This window comes from Bos taurus, chromosome 3 (genome assembly GCF_002263795.3).
Source record: "Bos taurus isolate L1 Dominette 01449 registration number 42190680 breed Hereford chromosome 3, ARS-UCD2.0, whole genome shotgun sequence".
In the NCBI taxonomy this organism is placed as follows: Eukaryota; Metazoa; Chordata; class Mammalia; order Artiodactyla; family Bovidae; genus Bos; species Bos taurus.
Genome location: NC_037330.1, coordinates 66,572,828 through 66,587,678, shown reverse-complemented (window position 1 = coordinate 66,587,678; position 14,851 = coordinate 66,572,828). Strand labels below are relative to the sequence as shown.

Sequence of the window (14,851 nt, the reverse complement as noted above, 5' to 3'; positions counted from 1 at the left end):
TCTAGTTCCCTGACCAGAGATTGAATCTGTGCCCCCTGCATTGGGAGTATGGAGTCTTAACAGCTGGACTGCCAGGGAAGTAAAGAGTAATTTTAGCAACAAAATGAGCCCACATGAAGCAAGGAAAGCAAAGTGGGTGAGTTGGTGATTAGCAAGTGTTTGTTGAGAGCTCTGGCCCTCTTCTGTATCCTGGAAGGACAGATGGTAAATCACATCTCATATCAAATAATGAAATATATCAGTATGTCATTGTCATAGCTGCCATTCACTTTCCTAAGTACTTTCTAAATTGGAAATAATTTAATCCTTACAACCATTCTAAAAGGTTAGGCAATCTGTCCAAGGTTTTAGAGCTGGCTAGTGAGGGAGGAAGGTAGGCTTCTAACCCTGCAATGAGCCTCCAGAGCCAGCTTCCTAACACTTATTATGGATGAGTCAGCATGTTTTTATTCTCCTCAAGGAGCTTGCAACTTACATAAAGAGGCAAGTACATTAACACTCAAGTAGTTCTACCAATAGCAGTCATAGTTACCATTTGCAGCAATATGGTATAAAGAATAAGAGAATATTAGAAGCAATATGGTATAATGAATAAGAGCATAGATTCTGAGCCAGACTGCTTGGGTTGAATTCCTGTCTCTGCTGCTTACTTCTTATGTGATCTTGGACTACTTACTTATTCCCTTCTATGTCTGTTTGAAGTGAAGTGAAAGTGTTAGTCACTCAGTATTGTCCAACTCTTTGTGACCTGCCAGGCTCCTCTGTCCGTAGAACTTTCCAGGCAAGAATACTAAGTGGGTTGCCATTTCCTTCACCAGGGGATTTTCCCGACTCAGTGATTGAATACGAGTCTTCTGCATTGCCTATGGGTTCTTTTCCCCTGAGCCACTGCGGAAGCCCCATGTCTGTTTACTTATCCATAAAGTGTCGTGGGGGTTGAATGAGTTAATATATGTAAATCACACACAATAATGCTTGACACATAGTGCTACATAAATGTAAGTCATTGCTACTAGGATTTCTACTATTCTGGCTTGACTTAATCCTTGTGTTGTTCCTATGAGGATTTTCCTGATAAGTAAACTGAGGTTTTGGGCAGTTTTATACCTCCTGGAGGTCATTTAGTGCACGTATAGTACTCCATTCTTGTTTACTCCTGAGGCTTCTGTTCTTAACATTCTGTGTTACTGTCTGTTTGACAGTGGTGGTAATGGTGGTGGTTTAGTTGCTAAGTTGTGTTCAACACTTGCCACTCCAGGGACTGTAGCCCACTAGGCTTCTCTATCCATGGGATTTCCCAGGCAAGAATATTGGAATGGGTTGCCATTTCATTCTCCAGGGAATCTTCTCAACCCAGGGACTGAACCTGAGTCTCCTGCATTGCAGTTGGATTCTTGACTGACTGAGCCACCAGAATAGCCCCTTTCTTAGAATATAATGCAAACCATATGATCTATATGCTGTAATACAGACTTAAACAAAGCATAGTTCAGCTGAGAGCTGATATTCCATGGTTGGGAATGGTCTTGAGGCTGAGAGTGAGGGAGGCTAGAAGATGTGGTAAGATTGGGAAGGCATTTCCCTAACAAATAAGCCATGGGACAGATAGCTTTAGCATGTCCCAACAGTATCGAAGACCAGTGTCCCAGTTGAGTTCAGTAGCTTAGGTGTGTCTGATTCTTTGTGACTCCATGGACTGCAGCGCACCAGGCTTGCCTGTCCATCACCAACTCCTGTAGCTTACTCAAACTCATGTCCATTGAGTCGGTGATGCCATCCAACCATCTCATCCGCTGTCATCCCCTTTTCCTCCCCACCTTCAATCTTTCCCAGCACCAGGGTCTTTTCCAGTGAGTCAGTTCTTCACATCAGATGGCCAAAGTATTGGAGTTTCAGCTTCAGCATCAGTCCTTCCAATGAATATTTAGGACTAATTTCCTTTAGGATGAACTGGTTGGATCTCCTTGCAGTCCAAGGAACTCTGAAGAGTCTTCTCCAACACCACAGTTCAAAAGCATCAATTCTTTGTCACTCAGCTTTCTTTATAGTCCAATTCTCACATCCATACATGACCACTGGAAAAACCTTTGACTAGACGGACCTTTGTTGGTAAAGTAATGTCTCTGCTTTTTAATATACTATCTAGGTTGGTCATAATTTTTCTTCCAAGGAGCAAACATCTTTTAATTTTGTGGCTGAAGTCACCATCTGCAGTGATTTTGGAGCCCCCAAAAATAAAGTCTGTCACTGTTTCCATTGTTTCCCTATCTATTTGCGATGAAGTGATGGGACCGGATGCCGTGATCTTAGTTTTCTGAATGTTGAGTTTTAAGCCAAATTTTCACTCTCCTCTTTTACTTTCATCAAGAGGCTCTTTAGTTCTCCTTTATTTTCTGCCATAAGGGTGGTGTCATTTGCAATCTTGATTCCAGCTTGTGCTTCCTCCAGCCCAGCGTTTCTCATGATGTACTCTGCATATAAGTTAAATAAGCAAGGTGACAATATACAGCCTTGATGTACTCCTTTCTCAATTTGGAAACAGTCTGTTGTTCCATGTCCAGTTCTAACTGTTGCTTCTTGACCTGTATACAGATTTCTCCGGAGGCAGGTAAGGTGGTCTGGTATTCCCATCTGTTTAAGAATTTCCCACAGTTTGTTGTGATCCACACAGTCAAAGGCTTTGGCCTAGTCAATAAAGCAGAAGTAGACGCTTTTCTGGAACTCTCTTGCTTTTTCCATGATCCAGCAGATGTTGGCAATTTGATCTCTGGTTCCTTTGCCTTTTCTAAATCCAGCTTGAACATCTGGAAGTTCATAGTTCACATACTGTTGAAGCCTGTCTTGGAGAATTTTGAGCATTACTTTGCTATCGTGTGAAACTCCAAGATGGCAGAGTAGAAGGACATGTGCTCATCTTCTCCTGCAAGTAATCCAAAATTACCAGCATCTCATTCCCATGGAACTCCCCATGAGAGGTGATAGGACCCCTGATAGAGTTGCAAAGGGAACTCAGAGCTGTAAGAGCTGTCTCCTTGCAATCTGAGGTTAAAGCGTCTCTGTGCCCTGGGCATGGGTGTATTGACTTGGACATTGAGATTCAGGGTAGCATCTGTGTTGCACTGAGCACCGCATCAGTCTTTTGGATCCTGAGAGGGGGAGACTCCAAAGCAAAACCAAGACTCAATTTCTCACCAAGGTTGTAAAGTGAGGGGCTTCTAGTCAGATTCCATCTGATATTCTTTTCTCCAGAATTGTGGATCAAAAATTTAAATCCACTGCAGAGATTTAAGTTGGTCTGTATACTCAAAGCTATGGTTTTTCCAGTAGCCATGTACGGATGTGAGTCGGACCACAAAGAAGACTGACACTGAAGAATGGATGCTTTCAAACTGTGGTGCTGGAGAAGACTCTTGAGTCCCTTGGACTGCAAGGAGATCAAATCAGTCAATCCTAAAGAAAATCAACCCTGAATATTCATTGGAATGACTGGTGCTGAAGCTCCAATATTTTGGCCACCTGATGCAAAAAACCCACTTATTAGAAAAGACCCTTATGCTGGTAAAGACTGAAGGCAAAAGCAAAGAGGGCAACAGAAGATAAGATGGTTGGATGGTACCATCAACTCAATGGGCATGAGTTTGAGCAAACTCCGAGAAATAGTGAAACACGGGGAAGCCTAGAGTGCTGCAGTCCATGGGATCACAAAGAGTTGGACGTGACTAAGCAACTGAACCGAACTACATAAACTAAGAGCTCTCAGAGCAAAGAGCTGGACATGCCTTAGCAACTGAATGATGAAGAAAGGGTAAAGATATTAGTAGGTGAGGAAGATTGTTGAAAAAGATTACAGTTGAACTTGGCCTTATAAGATGGCAGGGAAAGTACAGACAAGGAAGGAGGGCTTCCTGTGGAAAACAGCCTAGTCTTGGAGGGACTACAGCAAATCAGGCTGCAAAAGCAGCTCTAAGCCATGTTAAGAAGATCTCTGGAAACTAGGTGGGGAACCTGAGCTTGTTGGAGAGGATAACAGGGAATCATTGAGATATTAGAACCAAAGAATGAAGTAATGAAATCCTTTGGGGAATTAAGCCTGGAAGAGGAATGTTGGCTGTATTTGATTAGAGGAGATGCCATGTCAGAGGCTGCTGCAGCAGTCCAGGAGGAAATAATAGGGCCTGGGATTGGAGGCAGCAGTGGGAATTTGGCTGAATAATATTACAGAGGCACAAATGGGGGTTGGAGGTAGGATTATGCTCTTTAGCTAAAAGAGGGAGGAGACAAGGGTTTGGAAGAAACAAATGTGACCCCAGGTTTCTATTATCAGAGCCTGTGATAAAAGTGGTATTTGGAAATGGGGCAGTTGGATGTAGTAATGGTTTGGGAGAAAGGGAGAGAAGTTTAATTTTAGATACATTGCATTTTATGTGACAGTGATGCTCTCATGTATTTTTTTTGGCAAAGATTTAAGGTCAAATTTGGGGGCTGGAACATGCCACTTAATCATCTCTTTATGTCCCAGAGTTTATTCTGCCCTTCTTATATCTAGATAGACCTGGGTTTGGCATTTACCACAAAGATACTCCGGGAGAAGATAAATGAGGAGCCAAGTTCTCTTTCGTGGGGTGTGGCGGATGTGTTAGATGAATGCTGGGTGTAACTGATAAATGTGTTTTCCATGTAAAGACTCAGCTGGATAAAGTGAAAGTCACTCAGTTGTGTCCAACTCTTTGTGACCCTATGGACTATACAGTCCATGGAATTCTCCAGGCAAGAATACTGGAGTGGGTAGCTTTTCCCTTCTCCAGGGGATCTTCCCAAATTCTCCAGGCAAGAATACTGGAGTGGGAGCTTTTCCCTTCTCCAGGGGATCTTCCCAACCCAGGGATTGAACCCAGGTCTCCCGCATTGCAGGTCGATTCTTTACCAGCTGAGCCACAAGGGAAGCCCCGCCTTGGATAAAGACCCAGGCTAAATATTCAGTCTTTTCTATTCTAGCTATAAACTCTCATTAAGGAAAACTTATTAAGTATTCGTGTTTTTAACCCATGAAAAGTAAAATTATTATATTCTATTATAGGAAAAACTCTGTCATCTGTATTAACCAGTTCACTTACCCTAAACAGTGATTGATTTCTTAGAACTACAACATTTAAGGAGCCTTTGGAATTAATGACAACCACAAATAGAAGGTAGATAATAGTTCTTGGCTGTTTGTAGGCTTAGTAATTAAAATAGCAATAGACAAAGGGGTCAAAACTGATGCTAATATGTGATATGTCTTCCTTAATATGGTGTAACAGTGTAAAGGTAATGTCACATTGGTAAAATTGCTCTTTTTCTAATAATGCACATTCTATTAATAACAGTATTTGTATAATGGGAGTTGTCATATAATTGTAAGAAATGGATCTGACAAATTACACTCAAAATTGTCAGAGTGTGTCTTCAGAAAAAGTTAAGCAGATAAACAGTTGTCTTAATGTATAGTAAAATGTTTGATAGATTAAATGAAAAGGCAATTACAAAACAATGTACAGTAATATCCTTTTTTAAACTATATTTAAATATAGAAGAAAAATGACTTGCAGTATGTGTGTGTGTGTGTGTATATATATATATATATATATATATATATATATATATGTTAACAGTTATCTCTGGAGGTGGGTTTTAAATGACTTGTTTGTATATGCTCAGTTGCGTGTGACTCTTTGCGGCCCCATGGACTGTAGCCTCCTAGTCTCCTCTGTCCATGGGATTCTCCAGGGAAGGATACTGCAGTAGGTTGCCACTTCCTACTCCAGGGAATCATCCCAATCCAGGATCAAACCCATATCTCGATCTCCTGCATTGGCAGGCAGATTCTTTACCAAACTGCAGGTGGTGATTGCGGCCATGAAATTAAAAGACGCTTACTCCTTGGAAGGAAAGTTATGACCAACCTAGATAGCATATTGAAAAGCAGAGACATTACTTTGCCAACAAAGGTCCATCTAGTCAAGGCTATGGTTTTTCCAGTGGTCATGTATGGATGTGAGAGTTGGACTGTGAAGAAAGCTGAGCGCCGAAGAATTGATGCTTTTGAACTGTGGTGTTGGAGAAGACTCTTGAGAGTCCCTTGGACTGCAAGGAGATCCAGCCAGTCCATTCTAAAGGAGATCAGTCCTGGGTGTTCTTTGGAAGGAATGATGCTAAAGCTGAAACTCCAGTACTTTGGCCACCTCATGCGGAGAGTTGACTCATTGGAAAAGACTCTGATTCTGGGAGGGATTGGGGGCAGGAGGAGAAGGGGACGACAGAGGATGAGATGGCTGGATGGCATCACCGACTCGATGGACGTGAGTCTGAGTGAACTCCGGGAGTTGGTGATGGACAGGGAGGCCTGGCGTTCTGCGATTCATGGGGTCGCAAAGAGTCAGACACGACTGAGTGACTGAACTGACTGAACTGACTGAGTGCCATCTGGAAAGCCTGACTTTTTTCTTTAGGTTTCTTGTATATTTCACATTTTAAATATAAACTATTAACTTTTATAACCAGAAAACAGTTATTTAAAAAAAAAAAAGACAAGGATTCCTAGTCTAGAGAGTAGAGAAATAGAATCATTTTGCTTTTAGAGGCTTTATAGTTTTTAATTATATACTCTTTTTAGAAAGTTTACTTTAGTATTATCTTAAGTGGTTCTATGTTAGAAATGTGGTAGATTACACTGTATCGACTTTTTAAATTGGTGGGATTGTTTTTGCAACTACTAAACTTTTTAAAAGCTGGAGGAAAAATATGTGTAATAAACCACTAATAAAAGTGAACAGTTTTTGAATTCCCATAAAATCATCCTATGGATAAAATAAGTATAGAAGGATGAAAATACTTTAGCCATCCTTTAAAATTCTTTGTATTAATATTAGAGTCTAGAGGTTTATAATATTTTTTTTGTAACATAGTCTCCTCTGGATTAAAATTATCCCAGAGTTGCATTCTGTAATTTCAGGGAGTTGTGAAAAATAGGGTTGAGTTTTTCTTAGATGACACCTTATCTAAAAGAACAAGATGATTTTTGGCATAGTATTTCCCTTCTGACACTTGTCATACACTGTTAAGTCTCATCAAAGGAGCAGTTAAGTCACTTTCTTTAGCCTTTTTTTGTGGGAGGGTGGGGTGGGGAGGGCTGGGTCACGTGTTGCCAGCCCTTTGATCCAATAGCTGCCTTGTGTATGTGGCATCCACTTATCTCCTTTTCCTTCTTATCTTCGCCAGCACCCTACGAGCTGAATCAAAACAAAAACAACCCCATTGCTAAAGACATATGAGGAATGTTGAGGAGAGGAAGGACACATAGAAAAAGGGAATGGACAGTTAAAATTTTTAAATTCTGGGGCAAAGCTAGATATTATGTCAACTATTCAGAGAGAGAGAGAGAGAGAGTGCGTGTGTGGTGGGGGTGAAGGTAGAGAGGGGAGCACAGGAGCTGTTTATGGACAGTGCTGTTTGTATAAGTTCAGGCATTGGAAGTTCTTTTTATTTTTTAAAAAATTTTATTTATCTTGCTGTGCTGGGTTTTACTTGTTGCATACAGGATCCAGTTCCTTAACCAGGGATTGAACCTAGGCCGCCTGCATTGGGAGTGCAGATTCTTAGCCACTGGACCACCAGGGAAGTCCTGGAAGGTCTTTTTAGAAGCTTCATTGCTCAGACACAATTCTGTATCTGTGAGGTATCTTTCAGTTGGAGACAGTAGAAAACCTTACCAAACTGGCTAATGCAGAAAAGGGAATCTTTTAAATCAACCATCCATGAGTGATCCATCAACAAAGCTCTATGTAAGGGCACATACAATGTGATCAGGACCCCATTTATTGTCCTTCCTTTCTGTTCTGCTGCCTGAAGCATCAGCTTCATCATCTATAGGTCATCTTAAGGTGGCCCAAGATGATGGTCAGCAACGGCTGGGACCATGTGCTTCCTTATTCACACAGAACAGAAAAGGAGAGTGTCCTTATCTCAGAATTTCTAGCAAAAGTCCTTAGATTTTTTTCTCACTGACCTTTGTTCATGTGTCCACCTCTGAAACCATCACTGTGATAGAGAGGATCAATTAGATTCCATTTGTGTGGCCCATCCCTGATGCTGGGAGCAACCAGCTGGGAGAATTTCTAGTACCTGGGACATATTAAATGATCAGTTTTTTAAAAAAATCACCTTTATTTTATTTTTTAAAGATTTTTTTTTTGATGTGGACTCTTTTTTAAAGTCTTTATTGAATCTGTTACAATATTGCTTATTTTTTTAAAAAAATAAATTGTACTTTAAAATTGTGTTTATTTATTTTGGTTGCATCAGGTCTTCGCTGTGGCTCGGGGTGGCTACCCTCTAGCTGTGGTGTTTGCTCTTCTCGCTGTGGTGGCTTCTCTGTGGTGAAGCACTGGCTCCAGGCACTCGGGTCTCAGTAGTTGTGGCTCACTGGCTTAGTTGCTCTGCAGCAGTGGAGTCTTCCCAGACCAGGGCTTGAACCTGTATCCCTTGCACTGGCAGGCAGATTCTTAACCGTTGGACCACCAGGGAAGTCCTCCTTCTGTTTTTTGTTTTTTTTTGGCTGCAAGGCATGTGGGCTCTTACCAATGGTGGAGATTGATTCCATATCCTCTTCATTGGAAGGTGAAGTCTTAACCACTAGACTGCCTGAGAAGTCCCAACATTACCTTTAAATTGTCCTCCCCAGATGATCCACGTTATTGTCCCTAGATGAATTATAGTGTATATATATATATATGTGTGTGTGTGTGTGTATATATTTATTTCTTTGAAATAAAAGTGTGCTCTAAGACAGGCACTAGTATAAGAAATGGCAAGTAATGCTTCATAATCATATGTAGTGAGAAACTCTATATCTTGATGAAATTTAAAATTGAAATTGAAAGTTGCTCAGTTGTGTCCAACTCTTTGCGATCCCATGGACTATAGAGCCCATGGAATTCCCCAGGCCAGAATACTGGAGTGGGTACCCTTTCCCTTCTCCAGGGGATCTTGCCAACCCACGGGTTGAACCTAGGTCTCCCGCATTGCAGGTGGTTTCTTTACCAGCTGAGCCACCAGGGAAGCCCAAGTGTCTGAAAAGGAGGGCAGAGAGCTGCAGACTCCAAAGTAAAGTTGTCAACTCTAATTATTATTGTTTTGTAGGCATGTGTCAGCCTCCAAGAGAAACTTAACATTTGATTTTTGATGAGAAATCACCCAACTTTTAAAAGTTGGCAATTAATTTAAAAAGTCTGAAAACACTGCCCACTCCGCAAACATGCCTGTGGACCGTGTGCCACTGAGCTACCTGTTGACAGCCTTGGCCCATAAGAATTATCCTTTGTGCTCATGTCCTTTTCCCCAGTGTCAGCCATGCTCACTAAGCTTCTTAGGTACCCAGTGGTAAAAAAATTTCAAGTGATTTATTCCCAAGAAGGGTAGAGGCCTGATAAACTGAGAGCCGTGCAGTTGGGAGGGACTCTAAAACATCCTGTCCATCGTTTGCTTTTGGAGTCTTGGAACCCAGGGTCTGGGGCACACTGCCTTCTCTTTCTTCCCTTAGCCTTGCTGTCTTGGACCTTCATGGCTGGGTCTTTGCTTATACATTTTGCCCAGGAAGTTTCTGGCTCATGAGAGGGAAGTACGGGAGCCCACTTGGACCCTATGATTAATACAGTGATGTGATGACATCTGTTCTTGTGAATCTGGTTAATGTGAATCAGTCCCTAAGACTCAGGTCAGCTCTGGGAACACTGGAAAAAAGCCTTTCTGGGCCTGCAATGCTGAAGGTCATTGGCATATACAACTTGCAAAGTCCTGCAAGTCCTGAGTTGCCATCTGGCTGCCGTTTTGTTGCTGTGTAACTCCAGAGCTGGAAATTATAGAAATGAATTAGTGAATCTGGTGAAGTAGCTTAGTTCACCTACACAGGTGGTTAGAGGAGGAGGCTGTATATTTCCTCTTCCAGGATGGGGTGTTGATGTGTCTGCTCACTTGATCACATGGTGTCATGTAACTCTAACAAGAGACGTTTTGAGTGGGGATTGGGGGCTCCAGTGAGATGGACACTGGAGGGCCCCCACTGCTCAGTGCTCCCCTGAGGGGCTTGGCTTAAATTCAACTGGGCCACTTTGGAGAATCTGAGTATGGTAGTGGGTCATCTTTTGTTTGTACCCTTCTGTAAATGGAAGGGAGAAAAATCACAGTTCTACAGGAGATAGAATGAAAAGGAGACCTTTGTATTTGAAGTGATAGCTTTCTGAACATTCAAAGAGAGACTTTAGCACGTTTCTCATCCCGAGAAAAGCAATGCAAGTGGTTTTGTGGGAGAGGGTGTGGGAAGAGCAGATGGCTCTCTTTCCAGGGTGGATGTGTCAGCAGAAGCAAGTGCCTCAGCAGCCGCCCCTGTGTGTGAGTCGGACCACTGGGCATGGCACCTTTCACCCGGCAGCCGTCTGAACGCGTTAGACAGCATTCTATCTAGCTGGTGTTCTCAGTGCACACGCAGATGAGGTGTGGTGGTTTAGTTGCTAAGTCGTGTCTGACTCTACTGAACCCATAGACTATAGCCTGCCAGGCTCCTCTGTCCATGAGATTTCCCAGGCAAGAAAACTAGAGTGGGTAGCCATTCCCTTTTTTGGGGATCTTTCTGACCCAGAAATTGAACCCAGGTCTCCTGCATAGCAGGCAGATTCCTTACTGACTGAGCTACGAGGGAATCCCTGCAGATGAGGACTTATTCCTAACTTCACAGAATTTGTAAATGAGTAGCTGTGTTTTAACTCAGAGTCTCTGATTATTAAGTCCATCTCTTGTTGGATACAACTGTGTCTGTACGTACCCTCCTCTTATTGGACATCAGGGCTCTGAGCCTACTCTGAATTGTACTCCAGGCCAATTCAGGCCCTCAAGGGAACAGAACAAGAGGTTGTTCTGTGCAAAAGCAGGAGAATGCCCCACCTCCCCACACCCTGTGTGGGTGGGGGAGCTAACCCACACAACTTGGTTTACTTGTTCTCCGCCTGAAGACAGGGCCTTGGCTGATGTCAGCCCTCCTCTTGTCCTGGGGTTCAGGGTGGGACCAGAGACAGACATCTCCCCACCTCCTCTGTTCCCCCATCTCTCCCTGAATGTCAGGATGTAGCAGGGGCCGGGCTGTTTACTGACAATGCCAGTTAAAATGGTATCATAAAAAATGACAAGTAGATATAAGCATTTTATTTAAAACATAAATCTTCATTCTTTCCCTACTCTTCAGATGTAAAAAACTCTGAGAGGACACAAATTGGAGTTCCATTAAGTCTTTCTTTAGTAATCAGAATGGTAATGCACATCTATGGGTTCTGTTTCATATCTAAAACCCAGATATGTGAAATGCTGGATGTTTAAAGATATTTTCCTAATCTCCTAGTGTCATCTTGCCCACACTTTTTTTTTTTCTTCCCCCCAACTCGCCTTTATGGAATCTTTCCAAAGCAGTTAACCTGGTTTTCCTAGTAATAATAACTCTTCTGTTTCACACTTCTTTCATCAGTTCATATAGTTTTAAATTAAATAATTAGAGTAATAGATATAATTGCCACAAAAGGGTTTGGGAGACGACTGCTTCCTGGTGACATCATCTCAGCTGTGGGAGCCTGCTGTGCACCCTTGAGCTGTGAGTGTCCTGTGCTCTGGGTGACATGGGGTGGGACAGGGGGGAGCCCGGAATCTAGTGGATCCTTGGAGCTGCAGACTGATTACCAGTGTCTCCTGTGTCAACTGCATTCCTCCCATCCTCATCCCCAAGAGAGGCCGTATGCACATCCATTCATGAGGAGTGAAATGGTGGATTTAGGGCTCAGCCTGGTTGGTTTGAGAAGCTTAGATGGGCCAGCACCCTACAAGTAAGCCAGATTAACAATATTTACAAACATTAAAAAAAACCAAAACTTTTCTTTCCCCTGCAGGCTAACAGGACCATCCTGCCTGGTTTTATGTATAAACCGGTTGATTTACTTCCCTGAATCAGGATGGTAGAGGAACATGGCTTCTGTTTCTTCAGCCATAAAAACTGCCTTTTGGGAGGCTAAGCCAGACCTAAAATTTCAGCTTTTGTTTTGGTGCCACCAAGTGGTTGGCTTTGAGATAACACTTTGGAGCCGAAGATGACTTGACAAACATAGTGATTAAAAAAAAAAAAAAAAATGGGGTGAACAGGCAGTGCACAGAGAATTTTTAGGGCAATGAAACTACTTTGCACGATACTGTCATGATAAAGACATGTCATTATTCATTCTTCCAAACCCACGGGATGTGCAGCACCAAGAGTGAACCATGATGTAAACTGAACTTGAGGTGATGTGGTGTGCCTGTGTAGTTTCATTGATTGTAACGAATGTACCACTGTGGTGGGGAGTGTTGATCATGGGGGAGGTGATGCATATGTTGGGGCAAGATGTGTATGGGAGAGCTCTGTCTTCTCAATTTATTGTGCACTTAAAGCTGCTTTAAAAAGTTGTTGTTGTTCAGTCACCAAGCCATGTCTGACTCTTTGCGACCCCATGGACTGCAGCACGCCAGGCCTTCCTGTCCCTCACCATCTCCTGGTGTTTGCACAAGTTCACATCCACCGAGTTAGCGATGCCATTCAACTATCTTATCCTCTGTCACCCTCTTCTCCTTCTGCCCTCAATCTTTCCCAGCATCAGGGTCTTTTCCAATGAGTTGACTCTTCGCATCTGGTGGCCAAAGTATTAGAGGTTCAGCTTCAGCATCAGTCCTTCCAATGAGTATTCAGGGTTGATTTCCCTTAGGATTGACTGGTTTGATCTCCTCGCAGTCCAAGGGACTCTCAAGAGTCTTCTCCAGCACCACTGTTTGAAGGCATCAATTCTGTGGCACTCTACGTTTTTTATAGTCCAACTCTCATATCCATAATAACTACTGGAAAGACCATGACTTTAAAAAATAAAACCTATTAGAAAACAATCTTCCACTCTACATCACATTTTCTCTTTTAGCTACTGGTGTTTCAGGTGAGAGCCAGGTACATAGAGACATAGGGAGGCTGGCTGACTTCTCAAGCCTGGATGACAGTCCCTCCAGCATTCCAGGGCCTGGGTCCTTAGCTTCATACATCCCAGAAATCTTTAATTTCTCCAGTGTATTAAGACTTGGGCAATTCTCTAGGGTTATGCATGCTTACCAAATTTACAAAAGACTTGTTGATAAGTCAGAACGCCTGTGTATTACTTTGCAATCAGAAATGTGTATGTAGTGGTAGACCAAACACAGGCGTTAAGTGAGCATTTCCCACCCTTCAGCACACTTCCATGGGAAGACACATTATATGGAGTAGGTTGCCTGGTGAAATCTTGGTGGATGTGTGTAAGGTCGTTTATCTTGGAGGTTAGTATCATTCAGGTTGAGACTGTCTTGACAGCCATACACCTCTGTACATGACTCCAGCCTGGTCAATGCGAAATCCTGGTCAGTGCTGGTGACTGACCTCACCTTCTTCTTTGGGTATTCTGTTGGAAACTCTGTGCTGAGTGAGCATTTTCCTCCTGTTAATTTTCTTCCCTCCGATGGGACACAGTGTGACTGCCAAGGCAGATGCTGTAAACTTGCCGATACAGCTCTAGTCTCACGAGCATCTGTCAGGCCATCATGATCAGCATGAGCTCTGTCAGCTATCATTTAGAGGTTTGGGGTTAGGGGAACTGTCCTGGGTGTCACAGGATCATTAAAAAAAATTTTTTTTTTTTAAATATGGACCATTTTTGAAGTCTTTATTGAATTTGCTACAATATTGCTTCTGTTTATGCATTGGCTTTTTGGCCACAAGGCATGTGGGATCTTAACTCCCCAACCAGGGATGGAACCCACACCCCTGCATTGTAAGGTGAAGTCTTAACCACTGAACCACTAAGGAAGTCCCTCAATTAGTATTTTTAATAATTTCACTCTCAGAGGAAAACTTATGTGTTTTGGTGACTCTGTCCTCAAATACATGCTAAAATTAACATGTAAAATCCTACCCACCTTGGAGTAGATCCCCAATAGTGAAACAGGGCTTGCTAAAGATGAAAATTACCCTTGATTATAAGGAAGGATGCATTCATGCAGACCACCTGATGTCCTTCAGTGCTCTGTACAGATCTCACTACCCGCTCACACACCACAGGCTGCCCTGCAACTCTGCATTGGAGCTCAGTTATCTCCCGGGCTGGTTGCTGTGTCTTCCCACCCCCACCTCCATCCTTGCCTCAAACTGCTGCTCCAGAGTCCTCAGTCAAGAAGACTGGGGGGATACCTGCAGGAGTTCAAAACTGGTGGCCTGTGATTGGAACCTGATCCACAAATCTTTTATTTTTGTCATTGTGTTGTTTTAAAGTTTGATTTAATTGCTAAAAGTTAAAACTCTGGCACAAAACAGTATTCATTTTCTTTGCAAACAAACAGGAGATCTGTCTACGCAGTGTTTACTTTCTGACAGGGCAGGCAGTCGCTGGAGTGGCCTAGATAGGGTCCTCTTGGGAGTCATCCTCCATTTCCATTCTACCCTTTCACTCATTTATGTTACTGTCTGATATTGAGGGATGACTCTTGGTATGTTGGAAAAACACAACCAAAATAAAACACACACATAGAAAGGAGCAGCACCATCGTGAACTCTTGCTCCATCATGCTCCCTGTTCTCTCCTGCCTTCTGAAAGGACTTCCTTCCTGGGAACCTGCTCCTAGCCTCCTGAGGAGCCTGCCTATCTCATCCATCCACCTCTGAATGTATTCCTTGTGCTTCCAAGAGGTGTGGTGGTGAAGTGTTGTGGAGGAAAGCATACAGACTTTGGGG

At 42.8% G+C, this 14,851-nt stretch overlaps 1 protein-coding gene across 1 annotated transcript in view; it reads left to right on the top strand.

Moving 5' to 3' along the window:
* The window catches only part of GIPC2 (GIPC PDZ domain containing family member 2), a 99,603-nt gene that overhangs the window by 49,848 nt on the left and 34,904 nt on the right, over positions 1-14,851 (top strand).